The sequence below is a fragment of the Amblyomma americanum genome, chromosome 9 (genome assembly GCF_052857255.1).
Source record: "Amblyomma americanum isolate KBUSLIRL-KWMA chromosome 9, ASM5285725v1, whole genome shotgun sequence".
Classification (NCBI taxonomy): Eukaryota; Metazoa; Arthropoda; class Arachnida; order Ixodida; family Ixodidae; genus Amblyomma; species Amblyomma americanum.
The window spans coordinates 114,609,487-114,631,156 of NC_135505.1; the positions used below are offsets into that span (position 1 = coordinate 114,609,487).

At 45.0% G+C, this 21,670-nt stretch overlaps 1 protein-coding gene across 2 annotated transcripts in view; it reads right to left on the bottom strand.

Moving 5' to 3' along the window:
• Window positions 1-21,670, bottom strand: part of ktub (Tub domain-containing protein ktub) — a 116,116-nt gene that overhangs the window by 47,545 nt on the left and 46,901 nt on the right. The gene's annotated exons all lie outside the window — the stretch shown is intronic.

Consider the following 21,670-nt stretch of genomic DNA (forward strand, 5'->3'; position numbering starts at 1 on the left):
GGAGGCGGAATTCTAGAGGCCCGTGTGCTGCGCGATGTCAGTGCACGTCAAAGAACCACAGGTGGTCGAAATCTTCGGAGCCCTCCACTACGGCGTCCCTCATAGCCTGAGTCGCTTTGGGACGTTAAACCCCCTAAAGTATAAAGCATAAGCATTTACTACCCGAAGGGTATCAGGAGGCTATCCATCGCAGCATACACGGGACAGAGGGACCTGACGACACAGGGCGGTACTTAAAACTAAGTTCTTCATTCAAAAGCTTCGCAGCTTTTATAGAACCGAGGCACGTGCGATCTTACAGTCAGGTAAGACATAATGAAGAACACAAAGAGAAAACAAGAACACTCGTGAACATAAAAGACAACATTGCGCACATGGAAGCTATTGGGATGCTCAGCATAAATTACACAAACTACAGATGTAAAAAGATATCGAGGTTCTAAGACATGATGACCGCACGTGGAAGCAAAGACGTAAACCACAGCAAAAAGGAACCAAATGCACGTCCAAAGGAAAAGAACACAGCGACCAAACGGTCACGTGTCAAGGAAACCCAGCTCTTTTTGGAGGACGGAAACCGAAGGCGAGCTAGCACATTCATACGGTTGCGAGCGTAACTATCGAAGGGTATAGATACCCTGGAAGGAGGCGAAGGAGGGTTGTCGTGGAAGTTGGAGGTGATGGCGAGTGCCAGGAATGAGCGAACTCAGAGTGGCTACCGTGAAAGAAGGAGGGAAAGTATGGCGTGAGCGGAGAAGGGTGTAGGACGGTCCACCCGCGGCCGTAGTTGCGGAACGCCCCGGCCTAGGAAGGGGTCAGCGATGGTGGCGCCGCGTAGTTAGAGCTGCGGGCTCTCCAGTTCGCCGCTCCGTGTATGAGAAACCCGCCTTGTCTCCAGACCTCCCAGTATGTCTGGAGAACTAAAATCAACGCTCTATAACTACGCAGATATGAAGCCGTCCTCATATTCTCTACACCGATATAGGTATAGGGCAATATCAACGACTTAACAGCTGTTGCTGAATCTCACAGTACACAATGGTAGCCTTCAATGTGACTGTTTTTCTTTTTTTCACAGCGAAATTTATTGCCGCAGGGCATCAATAATGGGTGAAGGTGTGATGAAATATGTAGGTGCGATTAAATGAATGGAAAAAGGCTAGCTGATTTGATGAAGTCCAGTAGAGAACGATGGTACAATCCCTGCGGCCAGGAAATGTATGAAGCAGGGTTGCTTCGTGAGAGACCTGCTACCATCAGGTGCCCGATCCTTGTAGGCTTGAGAGCTGGGCAGTCCCACAGTAAGTGATGAATGTCGGCCTCAATGTCCTCGTGTTTACATATCGGACACCCTGGCCGAAGAAACAATTCTCGGTACTGAAGCCACTTCCGAGTGACGGCAGGTATGAGGGCAACCCAGACCCGGATCCTCCTAAGCGCAACCTCCTCTGCACGGGTAAGACCGCGGGGGAGGGTTACCGCACACGGAGGGATGAGAGCACGTGTGCGGCGCCAGAGGAGTTCCTTTCTTGATGAAAGCAGGGCAAAATTGTCCAAATGAAGGAGCCGAAGTAGTGACTGTTTTTCTTTCTTTGAAATTTTTGTGCGCTGAGTATTGATTCTTCTTTCCGTCATCTTGTACCGCTGCTTAGCTGGCAGTAATAAATAAATAGATGCACTCCCAATCACCTAGTGTAAATCGCAAATTTGATTCACGATCTTGTGTTCTTCCTCCAGAAAAACCCAACCTTGTGCTTACAATGAGAACTTCGCGTAAGAGAACTTAACTCTCGCATCGCAACTTACAAAGATGGTAAACACCGATCGTTATACTCTCTAAAATGCTTCTGTAAGAAAACAAGAAATATCCCGAAGTTGCTAAAAGAACAAAATACCTTGATTCAATGCTCGAATTGAAGCGAGGCGAGATATGACAAGAAAAGAAACAAGCCCAATTTTTTCTCAACACCTCCATCAGGCGAGTAATGACGTACCTAGCATTAGGCAGAGTAACACCTACTGTACAGCGATTAAGAACGAAAAAAGAAAACAACAACAAAAGAAACGTTGCGGCCAATGGGCTAAAAGCGCGGGGCCTTGTTTCTGGCACACCGTCAGGAAGAAAGTGTCAGCGCACGCCCAGAAAGCTCGGTGCGTTAGACAGAAACTTTCCAAAAGGAGCCCACAGAGGGCGCCGTATCCTCCGCCGGCCTGTTCCGGTTCGTTAGTGGTGAGGCGCTGAAGAATGGCGGTCATTATTTATACGAAGCGCTCAGGAACAGGGGCGCAGAAGCGTTCCCCTCCAGCCGCCACGACTGTGGGTCATTAAACGAGAAAGCTAACGAGAGATTGAAGATAGCGGCGATACTAAGCGAAATGACAAAACAGAAAAGCTGTCATAAAAAGTGGGCTTTGACGGCAAAGTAGGCAGGAACGAAGAAAAAGAAAGTTTCGATGGTGAGTGTGGGGAGATAGATAATTTTCCCGTTAATGTATTTCTACGTTTATTGTTTGCTTTTGGTTTACGTCACGCGCATGGCGACGCCTTCCGGTGGAATTTAATAAACATGCGATGCGAGAAAACACGTGAATAATTAAACAGATTGATGCGCATCCTACGTCGATTAAGAGCTCTCTGCCCGGCCAAAGTGCATGCAACTTTGATAATGCAAATCAATTTCAGGTTGTAATCGCTATATTTTTAAAATGATAAAGAAGAACACACTAATCAAATATGCAGGAGGGGCGTATGATAGTTTCTTTTTATACTTCTCATGAAGAAACCCAGAACTGAAAAAAAAATTTTTTTCTTGTAGGGCTTCCCTCTCAGTAAGACGCCCCATTTACTTAGGTATACTAAAATATAGGACTGGTATTTTAGCGATGTTAGGTATGCTCCTATGTTTAGTTTTGCAGGTAGGCTTACGTTTGCTGTCTGTTTACTTGGAAAGTTGGGAAGGTAATGAGACCGTTCATTTCCACTCCCGAACAAGCAGAGGAAGTGAACGCACATTTCGGAAGACACGGAGAAAGACTATAAGGAGTGGAAACTCCGCCGTCTGCGGCGACCAGAAAAGGTCACAAGCCCGCGGCGCCACTATCCTGCTGGCGGCGCATGGCGGCCTGGAAAGAAACTACTGAAATACAACGTCACGGCGTGCCCGCTGAAGCAAACACCCGAGTCGTCTGCTCTGAGCGCGCGCCGCCGGAGCGTCTGCCCGGGCACTGCATTTTTTTAAATTTTTTTCTCAGCTGCTTCTACGAGGCGCCGCAAGGCGCCGCCACTGCATGCGCACCCGTCGGCGCATACAGCAACTGTGACTTTATCTGGTCGTCTGCGCGTCGCTCGCGCAGACGGGAGTTTCTCCTCCTCTATAGTCTTGCTCCGTGGCGGAAGAGCAAGCATAGAGGCTTCTAGCACCACCATCAGCATCATCAGCCTGACTACGCCCATTGCAGGACGAAAGACTCTCTAATATCTATCCAGTTAACCCTGTCCTTTAGCCCACAGAGTTTCTTACTACTAAGTAGAGGGAAAGCTGGCGCCCCGTCTACGGGAGTTTGCATGGAGCTTCCTCGAGACCACCTGGGCCACCATGGGCGCTCTAAGCATCATGGGGTGGAGAGCTACCGACTGCAGAACCACAACTTTTGGTCAAAAAATAATGAAAAAACAAACGTTGTTCAATAAGCAAGAAATTGGTTTTTTGGGGAAAGGAAATCGCGCAGTATCTGTCTCATATATCGTTGGACACCTGAACCGCGCCGTAAGGGAAGGAAGAAATGAAGGAGTGAAAGAAGAAAGGAAGAAGAGGTGCCGTAGTGGAGGGCTCCGGAATAATTTCGACCACCTGGGGATCTTTAACGTGCACTGACATCGCACAGCACACGAGCGCCTTGGCGTTTTTCCTCCATAAAAACGCAGCCGCCGCGATAAGCAAGAATGTCCACACATTCAATATACTTTCTGTTAATTGCAACCAACGAGCTGAAAAGCGTGTGAATAGAAAGTTTTCCAAAAAAAAAAGCGATCGCTTGCTCTCCTATTGGCCAAGCATTGCAGACCACAAAAGCCAATATTTCGCGCTTAACAGGCGCATTTTTAAAAAGAAATATGCTTGCATAAATAATTTCTTGTTTCAACACTTTAAGAGGTTTTTTCACTGGCACTTCAAAAACCAAAAACATTTTATTGGCGTCATGTGCTGTCGTGTTTTCACTACTATGGCTTTTGCGCACTACGTTTGCGCCAAAGTCGTCTGCGTCGCGTGGACGGAACGGGACATCTCAGTAACGCCACTGTCTGCTCCTGAAAAACACCGACACTCCCGCACCGAGTAGCTCATTGCCCCATGATGCTTTGCGCGTCCATGGTGGCTCAGGTCCAGCGCCGCCAGCTTTCCCTCTAGTTAATAGTAAGAAATTCTGTGGTTTAACAGTTAACCCTGTCTGTGAGTACACGCTACCACGAGGATAATACCAAAAGCAAGGTCTCCGAAGTGCTGGGGCCACAAAAAAACTGATAGCACGACTGTTGGCCACACTCTTCTGTTCGCTGTTGTCTGCCAAACTATCTGTCGCTTGCCGCTAGGCCAGCCAATGTGGGCTCGGCAGCCGCTTGTGTAACGGAGCTCCCTCTTGTCGCCGCCGCGATGAGCGAAGTTCGCGCAGTTATCCGATTTTTGAACTCCAGAGGCTTTCAACCTGTCGAAATTCCTCGCCAATTGACGGAAGCGTATAAAGACTCTTGCCTGGATGTCAAAAACATCCGCAAGTGCTGTAGGGAGTTCAAAGCTCGTCGCACTGAAATTCACGCGAGGAAAGTAGCGGGCGAGCTTCAATTTGCGACGAGACAGTCACATCACATCACTTTGTTTTCCTTAAAGACCTCTGATAGGGTGTTTACATAAGGGGTGGGCTTGCATAGTGCAGGCATTCACAGGGGTTGAGAATGTTGATGGGCAGGATATAGCGGCGACTTGGTGGGGAAGGGCCTTCCAGTTCGTTGCTGCTCGTAAAAAAAATGAATTGGTAAAAAGAGTGGTATGGGCACATGGACGTAAAGCTTGAAGTGCGTAACCGCTTCGAGATGATCTGCGCGGTGGGAGTGCGCAGATGAATCGTTTCTGTCGTAGTGGTGGAAGGTTGAAGAAATGATGAAACAAGGCCGGAGGATCATTCTCGGTCGTCTCTGATTCTTGGTTTTTGAGCTGTCTAGAAATACCGTCAATAGTATTGTGTTTAAAAAATAGGAATATCAAAATGTGTGCGCAAGATAGGCCCCGCGAATGTTCGCACCAGACCATCAACGGCAACGCGTTGACCCTTTCCGCGAATTTCTTCGGCGCCATGCAATAAATGCAGCGAAAAGGAGGATTAAAAGAAGCCAAAAAATTGTATACCGTTTTTTTTTTCTAGAACCACCGTACTTTTCAGATATCGTGGCCAGCTCGTATGTGAAATTATGGAGGCATAACCACATAATAAATCGTGAAAATCTTTGTGTCAGCGAGCCTTCTGTCATTACGGCAGACTGCGAACTTTATTCTTTAGTCTTTGCATTGCGCTGATTTTCTTTTCGACAAGCGGTCTTTTTGCTATTTTCTTTCTTGTCTAGCGACGAGTGACATATGCTGCTTACAATTACGTTTTCCCTTTGACTTGGGCTTCCCAGGATGGGCGGCTGCTTGCTTTGTGTTTTTTTCAAAGGGACTTGCATAAATTGCGTGCTTCAGCAATAAACCCCCGTCGCCAGCTGGCGCTTGGCTGCGTCATTACTTCCGTGCTTCGTGTTCCTTTTGCGCTATTTTATCATCAAGTATGCAAAAAAGGAACTTTTTGGATTCGATTATTACCGGTGACGAGACCTGGGCATTCCACTGATCGCCTAAGGCAAAACAAGAATAACTTGAGTGACGACATTCATCTTCGCCTAAGCCGCGAATATTAATGCGCGCACAGTCTTCCGGGAAAGTCATGGAAACTCTGTATTAGGACAGAAAAGGGCGAATTGTTCGCCGACTTCATGGCTTCTGGGACCGCGATAAATGCTGACAGATATTGCGAGACACTGAAACAACTCAGACAGACGTCAAACTGTTGCTCTCCTGGAGCAGTTCCGATAGGAAATCATCATCCAACCACCCTATAGACCAGACTCGGCACCAAGTGAGAACCACTTCTTTCCGAATTTAAAAGTACATCTGGCCCGAAAGACGCATCAGAAACGTTGACGGAGTGAAATCTGATGTCCCAGTCGCGAGTGAAGCGCTTGTGTTGTTTGGTCTTGTCTGTTGTCCTGAGTGCGCTTCATATATTTTTACAAGATGCAATACCAACTAGCTCCAATGTCGATTCCAATGTCCAATACTTTCTCAACGACATAGCAGCGAGCTGGTACGATACGTGCACAAAACACTGCCTCAGAGCTTGCAAAAATGCATCTACCAAAATAGCGATTATGTTCAAAAATAGATCAATGTTCAACTCGTAAACCGGTACATCACTTGTTGAAAATATACATTTCTTTCTATTTTTAAAAGAATTGGAGACCTTTTTATGGGATGTCCCTCGAACGTCCCCGCTAATCTATAAGCCTCTATTCACGTTCTACTATGCGCGCTGATCTTGGACGAGCGAATTAAATAACTGCCTGCTTCGGAAGCTTGTGGCACGTGTGCGAAACCAAGCGAATATTTACTTTTTTTTTCAGAAGTGTGTTTTATCTCAAAGTTGGAGAACGTGCGTTGTACAGGCCAGTTGCGAAAGCTTGAATACGTAGAAATGACCATATATCCGCTAGGTGTGGGAACAGTGTGCGCAGACAACAGACAGACAGACAACCGACAGGTGCAAAGCAGTGAAACCTAGTAGACGTGCGAAGGCATGCGTTCATTCTTCGCCTTTTCTTTATTGCATATGCATGTGCAAGCCACCAGGTTTCTCGCTCTTCACCCTCACACCCTCTCTCCACTCGGCTGCAGCTGGTGCGACGCCCTCCTGCCATTGGCTACAGCTGGCGCGACGCCCTCCTGTCATTGGCTACAGCTGGCGCGACGCCATCCTGTCATTGGCTACAGCTGGCGCGACGCCCTCCTGCAATTGGCTATAGCTGGAGCGACGTCCTCCTGCCATTGGCAATAGCTGGAGCGACGCCCTCCTGCCATTGGCTATAGCTGGCGCGACGCCCTCCTGCCATTGGCTACAGCTGGCGCGAAGCCCTCCCGCCATTTGCTACAGCTGGCGCGACGGCCTCCTGCCATCGACTACAGCTGGCGCGACGCCCTCCTGCCATTGGCTACAGCTGGCGCGACGCCCTCCCGCCATTGGCTACAGCTGGCGCGACGCCCTCCTGCCATTGGCTATTGCTGGCGCGACGTTCCTCGGAAATAACGCGAAGTTACCCGAGCTTACCCGAGTTACTCCGAGGCTTCACCTAAGATTCTCGGCTGTGTTTGATCCAGTTAGGTAGTGCTTTCGCACTAGAAAAAAACAGATATCAGTGGTATTTGCGCTTGTCTAACAACTCAAAAGTTTTAATGAAAGGCAACTTTCATACAGAGAGCTGCGCGCAGATGCGAAGATAAAAGGGCAATGACTGTAGACGAGGCCGACACTATGTTAGCATTCGTGCCTTCCTTATCAATCACAAGGAACGAGACAGCGCAGTGCGTATCTGTTGCTACATTCAGAATAACTTCAATGATTTCTTCCATTATGATGAACAACCAGGGTAGTAAGCATAATGGCTAAGTGAAATCGAAGAAAAAGTTTTGCTCATTTTACCGCTTTTTTCCGGGTGTTTCTGCATTCCTGCAGCTGTTCTGTATTTTACTTTTTGTCAGGGGCAGCGGTGGCATAGAAACACGTGGCCTTCCTATAAAACCTTGGGTTGCTGGACAGCGCTTTATTAATTCACTAGTTTTTCTCGGCTTATCTTTTTCGGCGAAAAAGTGCGCCGAAAAAAGGATACAAATGCTGAGAACAAAATTTGACGCAGGCGCTTCTTTTTTTCTACCGAGCTATTCCCATAGATGCTCATAACCAACTATTCGGCCAGCAGCGTCGGTTAGGTTCCTGTCGCTTGTCTTGCTACAAGTCGTCTGGACATCGTACTGCTAGCATAAATTGGTTAGTTGATGTTAAAGGCTTGAAACGTCAGAATTAAGTGCGGGATACAGGAATGAGAAGGATCTTCTAAAATATGAAACTTGATAAGACTGATATGTCTGCCATGAACGCACACACCTAAAGAAATCTTCAGATGTGCTTATGTCGTTTTAGTCGCGACTTGCAAATTTCCACAACCTCAAAGCGTGTTTTCTAATTTTTGCTCCTGCTCATGGGCAATGTTTATTGAGGCAAATACAAAAAATTGACGCCCGCATACATACATTAAAACTTGAGCGCTGTCACACAGACACGAACCGAAATGCATATTGGCAAGGCTCATTTAAAATGACAACGAGGCGTCGAAATATTCGCCCACAAAAGAAAACGCGGAAATTTCACCATGCAAATTTGTCGTCGGTGCACCCAAGATTGCGGACGCGGTAAATTTGTCCTTTTTTTTCGCGAATGTCTGGGGGTCGGAACGAGCCGATTGGATTCGGAATAAAATGCCAGGCTCCGCGAATTCGACAGCCGGGGAAGAAAACAAGGCTCTTGCGAAAGAAAGAAAAAAAAAATAAATGAAAAAAGCAGACGAGCGGAACTATATCTCAAATCCAAACACCTGGAAAAGAGATTCCCGCTGAAAAAAATGTGAAGGTGAAGAGGACGATAGAACGAACGGAATGGAATGAAGACTGAGAAAAAGAAGTAACCTGAAAAACGAATTAAGGTCGGCAACTTGAAAGGGCATCTCCTACTCGAATGCCGGCCCGGTAACGAATACAGCAAAGAGAAAATACATCAGACCCCAGAGAAAAAAAGATGGAGATTTGAAACAAGAAGAAAATATGGAAGCGCATGTTTCGCCAGAAGCTATTTCCCTCGCGAAACGAAGCATCAATGCTCCCATCCTTCCAGGAATAGTGATAAAAAAAAGAATTGAACTCGAATGAACGCTTCAACAAGACCGCCGGTTATCTGCAAGAATCGGAAGAAGAGGTTCCTTGAAAATAGAAACGTCATTCCGCTCCGCGCTTGTATTTCACCTTCCACGCCTTAAGTGTCAAATTACGATCGGGGCCACGAAGAGGCCCGTTCTCCCTGTCGCGACTTTAAAGTCGGGAGAAGGAACAAACAGATAAATGCAAGAAAAGTTGCCGCCAAGAGAGCGGTAATTGCTTCTGGAAATGCCTTATTTTTGTGCAATATCGATCGCAGCGCTTCCCCCCCCCACCCCTCCCCGGTACCTTTTCAAGCGTCGCTGAAACGCCTCATGGCGTACATCTGCTGGTTTCTGCCTTTTTTTTTCGTTTTCCTGTTTTCAAACACTTCGGTGCAGTCGTGCGAAATGTTGGAAGGAATTCCGTACTACTATGCGTATTGTTTAGCGTTCTTTCGTAACCGTGACAAGTAAGTTTAGGCTCATTTTCGGCTCTTAGAAACCTATTACTCCCTCACAAGCCAGGTTAAGTTCACTTCGGGCCGTAATATTAAGCAGCCCACTTCGGCTGTGCCAACAAGGAAATTGGAATTTATTGTTATCACTCGCGGAATTTATGTGAAGTTTTTCAGTGAGTTTTTGTCAACAATGAAGCTGCTCTGAAGAACTATAGTAGAATATAAGTACTGCATCGCTTTCTCACAACTCTTTGAACGATGGATGCGTGGACAGGTGGTGTGGGAATTCCTCCTCTCTTATAGAAGGGTCTATAGAATGTCTATATGCTTCTTATAGACTCTATTGCCTTCCTATAGCTATTTCCTTTTGTCTAATCGTCGTTTATAGCACATCAGTAGAAAAAAAAAGTCTACTATAATGTGCGGCCATAAACCTATACAGCGTCTGTAGATATCTATAGCATTTGTATGCCTATAGACTAGTCTACGGGATATGTCTGTGCAAGGCTTTATTGGCAGAAGTCCATGGACAGTCTATGGACTGTCTATAAAATTTTTTCTAAGGGCTAGAGCGGAGCTGCTGTGAATGCCACACGTTACATAGCATTTTTTGTTTTACCTTAGGAGCACGTGTTTTCAAGTGACCAAGACAAGTGGTGTGGGAATTCCTCGTCTCTTTTAGAAGAGTCTATAGAATGTCTATGCTTCTTATCGACTCTATTGCCTTCGTATAGCTATTTCCTTTTGTGTATTCATCGTTTATAGCCCGTCAGTAGAAAAAAAGTCTACTAAAATGTGGGGTCATAAACCTATACAGCGTCTGTAGATAGTCTATAGCATTTGTATGCCTATAGACTAGTCTACGGGATATGTCTGTGCAAGGCTTTATTGGCAGAAGTCCATGGACAGTCTATGGACTGTCTATAAAATTTTTTCTAAGGGCTAGAGCGGAGCTGCTGTGAATGCCACACGTTACATAGCATTTTTTGTTTTGCCTTAGGAGCACGTGTTTTCAAGTGACCAAGACAAGTGGTGTGGGAATTCCTCGTCTCTTTTAGAAGGGTCTATAGAATGTCTATGCTTCTTATCGACTCTATTGCCTTCCTATAGCTATTTCCTTTTGTGTATTCATCGTTTATAGCCCGTCAGTAGAAAAAAAGTCTACTAAAATGTGTGGTCATAAACCTATACAGCGTCTGTAGATAGTCTATAGCATTTGTATGCCTATAGACTAGTCTACGGGATATGTCTGTGCAAGGCTTTATTGGCAGAAGTCCATGGACAGTCTATGGACTGTCTATAAAATTTTTTCTAAGGGCTAGAGCGGAGCTGCTGTGAATGCCACACGTTACATAGCATTTTTTGTTTTGCCTTAGGAGCACGTGTTTTCAAGTGACCAAGACAAGTGGTGTGGGAATTCCTCGTCTCTTTTAGAAGGGTCTATAGAATGTCTATGCTTCTTATCGACTCTATTGCCTTCGTATAGCTATTTCCTTTTGTGTATTCATCGTTTATAGCCCGTCAGTAGAAAAAAGGTATACTAAAATGTGTGGCCATAAACCTATACAGCGTCTGTAGATAGTCTATAGCATTTGTATGCCTATAGACTAGTCTACGGGATATGTCTGTGCAAGGCTTTATTTTCAGAAGTCCATGGACAGTCTATGGACTTTCTACAAAATTTCTTGTAAGGGCTAGAGCGGAGCTGCTGTGAATGCCACACGTTACATAGAATTTTTTGTTTTACCTTAGGAGCACGTGTTTTCAAGTGACCAAGACAGGTGGTGTGGGAATTCCTCGTCTCTTATAGAAGGGTCTATAGAATGTCTATATGCTTCTTATAGACTCTATTGCCTTCGTATTGCTATATCCTTTTGTGTATTCACCGTTTATAGCCCGTCAGTAGAAAAAAGCCTACTAAAATGTGTGGCCATAAACCTAGACAGCGTCTGCAGATAGTCTATAGCATTTGTATGCCTATAGACTAGTCTACGGGATATGTCTGTGAAAGGCTTTATTGGCAGAAGTCCATGGACAGTCTATGGACTGTCTACAAATTTTTTTCTAAGAGCTAGAGCGGAGCTGCTGTGAATGCCACACGTTACATAGAATTTTTTGCATTAACCTTAGGAACCCGTGTTTCCAAATGACCAAGCGGAAAGTGTTATTTACTTCTTTTTAAGCTAATGATGACGAGTCGAGGAAAGACAGAGTGATCGCGCTCATTCTTTCATGCAACATTTCCACTAATTTTAAATGCGATATTGCTGTGTGAAATACCCTTGTCAAGTGGGCAACTAAGTGCACTTGCAGAGAGTGTCAGTCGCTATAATTGCACTTTGCGAGATCTAAACTTCGAGAGCGGAGTGTCACTCGCAGAAGAACGCAAGCAGGTTGAAGTGCGGTCACGAAACACACTTTGCCGGCTGAGGGCGTAGAATAATAATAATAATAATAATAATAATAATAATAATAATAATAATAATAATAATAATAATAATAATAATAATAATAATAATAATAATAATAATAATAATAATAATAATAATAATAATAATTGGCTTTGGGGGGAAAGGAAATGGCGCAGTATCTGTCTAATATATCGTTGGACACCTGAACCGCGCCGTAAGGAAAGGGTAAAGGAGGGAGTGAAAATAGAAAGGAAGGAAGAGGTGCCGTAGTGGAGGGCTCCGGAATAATTTCGACCACCTGGGGATCTTTAACGTGCACTGACATCGCACAGAACACGGGCGCCTTAGCGTTTTTCCTCCATAAAAACGCAGCCGCCGCGGTCGGCTTCGAACCCGGGAACTCCGGATCAGTAGTCGAGCGCCCTAACCACTGAGCCACCGCGGCGGGGCGGCGTAGAATCGCCAGAAGCAGTTTTAAAGGCAGAAGATATACCTTTGTTTTTTAAGAATTAAAAGAAAGAAATCCTTATTTTAGCTGATCGCAGGCTTTGAGCAACTTAACTATGATAGCTAGAAGCACAACACAGCAGAGAAACGAGAAAAAATAATCATGTGACGATCTCACGTCGCTAAGCATGATGCGATGTCAGTGCACGTTAAAGATCCCCAGGTGGTGGAAATTATTCCGGAGCCCTCCACTACGGCACCTCCTTCTTCCTTTCTTCTTTCACTCCCTCCTTTATCCCTTCCCTCACGGCGCGGTTCAGGTGTCCAACGATATATGAGGAAGATACTGCGCCATTTCCTTTCCCCCAAAACCAATTATTATTATTATTATTATTATTATTATTATTATTATTATTATTATTATTATTATTATTATTATTATTATTATTATTATTATTATTATTATTATTATTATTATTATTATTATTATTATTATTATTATTATAAGCATGATGCGGCACTGCGGCGACGCCATTATCATTCAGTTCGTGTTTGTCGGAGAGCTTATGGGATGAACACGTGCTGAACACGCCAGTCGTATTGTTAAACGGCTGTGCAGTGTCTTCGACACTTCGGGTAGCCGCAAAATCATCGTTATCGCCGAGGTGCTCTCTGCCTCACACCCCCTGCACGAGGCCATGTTTGTTGTGAGAATTCTGGATAGGCTAAGAACTTGTATTGGCTAGCCCGGACTTACAATACAATAATGATATAACAAATTTTCCTTTTTTGTTGCTCGAAATTTGTTTAGGTTTGATCTTATTTTGAACTGCCGCTTCGAACAATCCTTAAGAAATTTTTCCTTTGCCGTCCACTTTTAAAAAAATAGCGTTCATTTTCTGCAGCAATATATTTTAATACAAGTGCACTCTGCATTCCTGTTTAGCACCGTGCAGCCTGATGTGTCACTCGAGATGTCAACGTGCATCCCCCGTGAGTGCACTTAACTTGCGTGCTTGACAGGAGTATTAGACCCAAGACAGACTAAAGAACCTGCAAAAACAAACTTTCAAGAAAGCTATGCATTGAGCGAGCTTTAGTCGGTGCCTTCGTAGCTAGTAAGTCGAGAGATTCTGCGCTCTCGCTCTTTTGTTTCTGGTCTTTCTAATGCACTGAGGAGTTTAGAAACGAAATAATGCTGCATTATTTTAGTAAGGCATGCAGCCCACCTTAAGTCCAAAGTTGCTTTTTTTTGTAGCGTATTCTGCTGCGTGTTACTGGAAGTAAAAAAAAGCAGGAAAGAACAGAAAATGAAAACCAGAAAAGAAGAAAAGTAGAAACTGCTGATTGACTTGAGCAGTTTCTACTTTTCTTCTTTTCTGTTTTTCATTTTCTGTTCTTTCCTGCTTTTTTTTACTTCCAGTAACACGCAGCAGAGTACGCTACAAAAAAAAAGTTGAAACTGCTGATTGATTTGTAAAACGCTAAGGCGCCCGTGTGCTGTGCGATGACAGTGCACGTTGAAGATCCCCAGGTGGTCGAAGTTATTCCGGAGCCCTCCACTCCGGCACCTCTTTCTTCCTTTCTTCTTTCACTCCCTCCTTTATCCCTTCCCTTAAGGCGCGGTACAGGTGTCCAACGATATATGAGACAGACGCTGCGCCATTTCCTTTCCCCCAAAACCAATTATTATTATTGTTATTACTACTGATCGATTTGAGGTGACACTCCTTATAATTACTCGCGAGGCAGGTTGAAGCGAATATTATGCGTGTTATCTGCCGGCACTAATGAAGTACACCTCTGTTAGTAGAAAGCAGAGGCAGATTAAATGCGAGCTGTAATAAAGCAATAATAAACAAATTGAGCTGGCAAGCGCGTAAATAGGAGCGCTTCTCTGTGCATTCCCCTGGAAGTATACGCACGTCAATGGCGCCTCACAACACGCAGTAATTGCTTTTGTCAGGGTCAGCTCGCACGAACTTCCAGAAACGACCGGAAGATAAACACAAAGCATCGCCGGCTATCTAGCGTGTTTACTGCTGCAGGCATATAAAGGTAAAGCATAGAAAGAGAGAGAACAAGGAACAAGCATTGCTTGAAGCCAGCAAACAGTGTGGCAGGCGAATATATCGCTTTCGCCGTTCCAATTTGGCGATGGCGCGTCCTTCATCCAAGTATAGGCGCTTGCTTTTCGAGTCTGTGACAGGGCCGAGGGCGAGGCTGACGCATGCATGGGAAGCGTTTCCCGCGGACAGCCAATCCGTCTAGCCTTCCCGAATGCCCGCCTGTTTGCGCGTGTTGCCATGGGGCTCCGTTGTGGGCAGGCGCTCAAATGAATGAAGCAATGAACGTGCGAAGCAACGATATGAATGAATGAATGAATGAATGAATGAATGAATGAATGAATGAATGAATGAATGAATGAATGAATGAATGAATGAATGAATTGGTATAGTTTGGTTTGATTTATGGGGTTTAGCCTCCCAAAGCGGCTCAGACTACGAGGAATGCGGTAGGGGAGGGCCCCGGAAATTTCAACCAATTGGGGATCTTTAACGTGCATTGACATTGCACCGTAAATGGGCATCTAGCATTTCGCCTCCATCGAAATGCGACCGCCGCGGCCGGGAACGAACCGAGCACCATAACCACTGAGCCACCGCGTGGCTTGACTGAATGAATGAATGAATGAATGAATGAATGAATGAATGAATGAATGAATGAATGAATGAATGAATAAATGAATGAAGTCGGAGAATATAGGGCGTATGGAAATTGACAATAGGCAGGCAAGTGAGGTAATAAAGGGAGGAAACAAGGCAGGGATGAGTGAGGGATAAAAAGGATACAGAAAAAAATATCTTGGAGGGTGAAGAGAAACAGGAAATATGAAGAGAAAAAGGAATGAAAAAACGAACAGACAAACCAAAGACCCGAAACTACGAAGCAACAACTGAATTTCTGAAGAAAGCAGTAAGACATTTCCTAGCAGTAAACCTCACATCACGCATTTTGATGATGAAACCAGTGATACCCCGTGCGCGGTAAAGAGGGGACAAATAAAAAAGTAACTGCTCCCTGAACCTCTCTCACTTGGAAATTTGTATACAAAGCCCCGATGGGCCACTTTCACGACATCAAGGCGCGTGAGGTTAGGTTATAGGTAGAGAGCATGCCAAGCAGGAATTAGGCACACAACTATAGGATGCGACAATATGCCACCCTTTGAAAAGAGGTAAAGACCGAAGAGCAACGGCCAAGAATTAGGCTTTCAGCTTAGTACACCCCCCCCCCCCCCCCCCCCCCTCCCAGCAATTCTCAACGCTGCACCATCCCGTCATAGTCGTTCTCACACCTTACAATACGTTCCAACAATTTCCAAACACCCCAGCTTCTGGGCACCCAGCCCAACATGTCGAAAATGAAAATTGGGACGACACGTTTAACCCGCCGCGGTGGCTCAGTGGTTAGCGTGCTCGGCTACTGATCCGGAGTTCCCGGGTTCGAACCCGACCGCGGCGGCTGCGTTTTTATGGAGGAAAAACGCTAAGGCGCCCGTGTGCTGTGCGATGTCAGTGCACGTTAAAGATCCCCAGGTGGTCGAAATTATTCCGGAGCCCTCCACTACGGCACCCCTTTCTTCCTTTCTTCTTTCACTCCCTCCCTTATCCCTTCCCTAACGGCGCGGTTATGGTGTCCAACGATACATGAGACAGATACTGCGCCATTTCCTTTCCCCAAAAACCAATTCTTATTATAACAACACGTTTCGCGAACTTCATACTGCGTCGTCTGAGGTCATGTCACTTAGCATGTGTGCCATCCGCAGTCTTTCTTTATCTTTTTTGTATGGTGACAGCTTTTACATAGAGCGCCCATTGTGGACCTTGTTGAAGCCTTGGTACATATAAATTCGCAGATATCTCCTGGCTGCTATCTCTCATCAGAACACCAGCGCGGAAACGCACACTTGTTCTTCGGTGAATGGGTCATAATATTGTTCAAAAAGCAGGTATTGATTGAAATGTAGCTGTTCTTAGTTACTTAATACCGTTTTCTCCACGCGTTCCGATGCATTTCTTAAAAACGGGGAAGGAAGCGGCAGTGACCACGAAAGGCGAGCAAAACGCAAGCAAAGCAAAGAAATGAAAGAAAAAACAAAAACAAAACAAAATAAATATCCCAGCTGGAGCCTGGGAAAAAGACAAAAGAGACAAATAAAGAAGCCCGCGAGCCAAACACTGCACGACCCTGCAGAGTAACAGAATAATTCTGCGTGCGGTTTTCGCTAATCAGCATAATCAGCTTATATCGGGGTAGGGAGGCCGTGGTAACCAGCGAATAATGTTGAAGAGAGCAACGTGTTCCAAAAACACCGACAAATACTTAACACGGCAGAAGATTTTTCTCTCGAACACGCCGTTACGTGAGTATCACCGCGGTATGCATAAAGGATCTGCAGACTCTGAAAACAATCCCAAAACTGCTTCAAGTCTCCCAGGAGTAGAAATGCAAATAAGCCGGCCTGCAGTATGCGAGGAGAATCACGAAACTAAAAGAATACAAAACCCATCTCTACTAGGAACAAAAAATTGAGTATAGAAATAAATAAAAAGAAATGAGAGGGAAGAAACAACGGAGTGGAATGCAGCGAACTGTGGTCCTGCGCCCGTAAGCTGCTCACATACCAGGGAGAGAGGGACGTCAGTGATTCTTTCCGAACACGTATATGGCGGCCCAAAAGTGTTGTTTCACGACTTCCCGAATGCGCCGGCTACGTGATCCAGGCGGCATAAATACGAGCAGGCCCCGGGCGTTGGGGACCGGTAAATGCGCCACTCGCTTGTGGAGGGGAGCGGCAGATGGCGCCAACGGCGGCGCTCGGTGTGCCGTAACTTTACTTATATTTATTCTTTTTCTTCGCGTCATTCCCTGTGCTCGTTGGAGCTCGCCGCTTCGATATCGCGGGCCCATATGGCGCGTGCCTCCAGCGACGCTCAGTGCGATCCGCTTTTTCCGGGTCGTTTGCAGTGCTTTAAGGCGGCACCTGGCGGCGGCTGCTGGCGTTTGCCGCTGCCGATTCTGGGAACGTATCGGGCAATCTGGGAGCCCACACTGAGCCGTAAACGAGGATGAGAAAGTGGGTGGGGATGAGGGGGAGAGAGGGGGGCGGTGTTATTGAATGCGGAATCAGGTCGACGTTCCACTAAGAGCACACAAAGGCTTCAGGGATGAAGTAGAACGTGGATGGCTGGCTTCGTGGGTGATCTCGTCCCCTGGTGCGCTTATGGAGATTTTAAGGAGCTCTTAATGAAACGGAAAGTAGGCATACGGCCTAGCTGTAAACGATAGTTATTCGACAAACGGCACTTTTATTCTTTTATTGTGTCATTATCATGCTTGGGATACTTCCAGCTGCTGACATTAAGTTGCCAGCTGTTACCTTGGTAGAGGTATGAGCCGCTGTCTTGGTTATGTTGCTAGTAATAATAGGAGTAGTGGATTTAATAAAAATAAACAAAGAGAAGGGAAATATGCGTCCTTGCGGCCGAAATTAGCACTTATTCCCGGGCCACACGATGTGCAGGAGCGAACGGAAATAAGACGGATACGCGAGAAGACGCGGAGGTGAAATCGATATAGGAGGGTATAGCATATGTACATATGCAATAATCACATCAGTACACGAGTGAACAAGCACGCATGCACGCACACACACACACACACGCACACAAACACACACACACAAACACACACACACGCGCGCGAACACACACACACACACACGCGCGCGCGCACACACACACACACACGCGCACACACACGCGCACACACACACACACACACACACACACACACACACACACACACACACACACACACACACACACACACACACACACACACACACACACACACACACACACACACACACACAACACACACACACACACACACACACACACACACACACACACACACACACACACACACACACACACACGCGCGCGCGCGCGCGCGCGCGCACGCATGCACTCGAGAAAAATTCGTATGTCCTATTCTAAACACACTCTTAGGTTTGACACGTCGACACAGCGACAGGGACCTGAAGAAAGCGTCGCTTGCTCTGTGAATGCTGGGAGTAGATGCCATTAACGAAAGGTACAATGAAAGGTATAAATAGAAAGAAAGTTGCCCGAAGAAAAAACATTTTTTTTTTCGTTACAAAAGCTAACTCCCCCCACAGAATAGAGAATGACACCTTGAAGTGTGTATATTTTCTTGTGTCCTGTCATAGCAAAAACTACAAATTAGTGAAATTAGTTCTTTGCAATGAGTACCTGGCCAAGACCTCCACAGGATTTAATTTGTAAAATTAAAATTGTCATAAAGTGGGAAATGTTATCGCTATGAGATAAGAAGACAATATGATGTTTTCTTGTGTCCGCCGCACACTTCCTTCGTCCCACTCAGCATTCACAGCAGCCTGTACATGGTTAATACCAAGTTGGAACCCATCTCTATGCCGGCTGTAACGAGACCATTACGCTCACAGATAACGAGATTCATTCCATATTCCGCATGCATAATAATCTGCGAGAAGTTTGTGACCGCGGCTAGTTTCGAGTTACAAGATATTACGACGCAGACGGCAACACCAACGCCACATTATTAGAACAACTACTTCACAGTATTGTACCTGCCAACAAGAAGAGTCTAAAATAAAGCAGCGATTAGAACAGCGCAGTAATTGGTTTAGCTATATTTGGGCAATAAATTTCTTCGCATTATCTTCCCCTCCATAAACAGACACTGCAAACAAAGTTTGAAGATAGACTATATAGACTGCGCACCATAGTTAATTGAAATAAAGCCCACTTTTACTCAAAACGAAACTTTTATCAGATAGAAAAGATTAAATATGAAATACAAGTGCTCCTGGAAGCGGCTGTTTTCACAAGCGAAATGCTATGATGTAGGACTTAATAACTGTGGATCTATGAATTTAGACCACACCACTATCTACTCGTTGTCGGTGATCGCGGATTGCTTTTCACCTCTTACGCCACTATTTTGAACACAGAAGTGGTTTAAAAAATGCCCAGTTTTCAACTGCAAATTTGTCAGCAATAAATTTATATTGAGCTGCCAGAGAATCAAGCAAGGCAATAGATATTCACTTGGAATAAAATCTGGAATAAAAAAATCATCAATGCCCTTTAAAAAAAGCATATAAAAAATTTTGGTTGTTTGTACTGCGTTCTCCCCGGTATCCAACCCGAACTAAAGTTCTCAGGTTATTTGCCCAGTGCCGCTTACGGACCTCGTCTAATGTGGCCCGTGAGTGTGATTTTTCAATCCATCCCGACAAAGTGCAGCAATGATTCAATCTGGTTATCTGTATCCTGTATTTAGATTTTACATTTTTAACGCCGACCACATCTCGTTTCCATGGCGTGTCCACTGAATGCTGTATAAGTTTTGACGTAATGTCTGAAAGCATCGCTTCAGTTATTGAGAACGTAAATGGCAAGTGCATTTCAGGGATAAAAATTTAGGAGGCACTACTCTTGATCAAGCCGTCGGGCTCATTTTTTGCAAACCTCGTGTTGACACTTCCGAAACCCCTGAGGAGGTACCGATCTTTATAGAGTTCTCGAGCTAAGAAAAAGAAAGAAAAAACAGGATGAACCAAACAGAGGAGCCGAAACCATCACCACGCAAGTTTTACAGATGGCTAAAAGCTATTTTCTCTCTCTCTCTCTCTCTTGAATGTATATATCAGAGCACTAAACAGTATTCATGAACTAAACACTCATGAATTAAGTAGAAGATAAAGCGGCTGGTTTCGCAAATTTTGTTTTTGTTTTTGATTATCATTGCTCTGGCACTATCCGCGTACGACAGCTTCGATATGGTACGCATATTGACGCTGGGGCAGCGTTTTATTCCTTGACCAAAGTTTTTTCCCAGTTCCTCTTAGATGCACAGCGTTTCCTAGTTTTCATTTTAATCGGTCTTTCCTTCCTCTTTTGTTTTTTCTTATTTCAAACTCTGATTATTTTTCTCTTTCTTTCGGTCTTTCTATCCTTCTTAGCTTCTTTCTTCCGGTCTTTCGTTCTTTCTTTATTTCCTTACGTCCTTCATTCTTTGCTCTTTCTTTTCTCTTTCGTTTTCTGTCTCTTCCTTTCCTCTGTTTTCCTCTCTTCTTTCTTTTCTTGCTCGCTTTCCTTCTTACTTCCATGTCACTGTCGTCTTTCCTCTCTTCTGTTCTTTCTTTCCTTTGCCGTTCGAACTTTCTTTCCGTCTCGCTTTCCTTCTCTTTTTCTTTCAGTTTTCTTTTCCTTAGTTTTTTTCTTTTTTCTTTCTATCAATAACCACAGTTAGACCAAGAACGTTATCATTGGTTTTTGTTCGGTATGTAGACACTACCTGCGTATTATTGAAGGTTTCGTAAACTTTTTGAACGCATTTCTTTCACTAAAACCTAAACTGAAATTATCAGACCTTAACCGACGATGGCTAAAGTTAGGAAGCAAGAAGAGACACCATGCGCGGTTGTAAATCATGCATATTAACTATCATGTATGATACGAAATTGTGCTCATTGTTTTCGTCGTCAGTATGCTCATGGTTAAAACAATACAAAATATAAATAATTTGTTAAAACTAGACATATAAACAACAGTAGCTTTTTGTACTCTTCACTGCAATTGAAGCGCTGCGACTAGACAAAAAAAAAAACGCAAATAAAAACTGCTTTCAAGCCCTTGAAAATGTTATTGAAGAAAAAGAGAGTTGATTTTTTCTCCTTGCTAATAAAGCCCCAGTACATCTACTCGTAACTTGACGCGAATCAGAGCACGCCCGAGCACCAACGAATCGTTCAAAACTAGAACGGAGGAGATTAGGAGCTAATCCCTTCTTTCACAGAGGCCCAGTGAATGTTCTAGCGGCCCGGCTGCTAGTCGTGGGGGGGGGGGGGGGGGGGGGGGGGGGGGGGGGGGGGGCTCTTTTAATAGACTGAAGTGAGAGTTTAAGCGCCCGGTGATTCGACAAGGCTGCTGTCGACAGGAACTGAAGCTTTCAAAAGCTCCTGGGACATAGTGCGATTTTGTCTTGTGTGTTTAACTCTTTCTCGAACTGGGCGAAAACGGCAGCATTTTGTGGCTTTTTGTTAAAGTTTTGGGGTTCAAGAGCTCTCTGAATAGTTACATGTCCCTATAAACATTGTCTTGAACGTACCCTCCGGAATATTGACACAAGATAATGGCAAAGAATAAGCCAGCACAATTCAA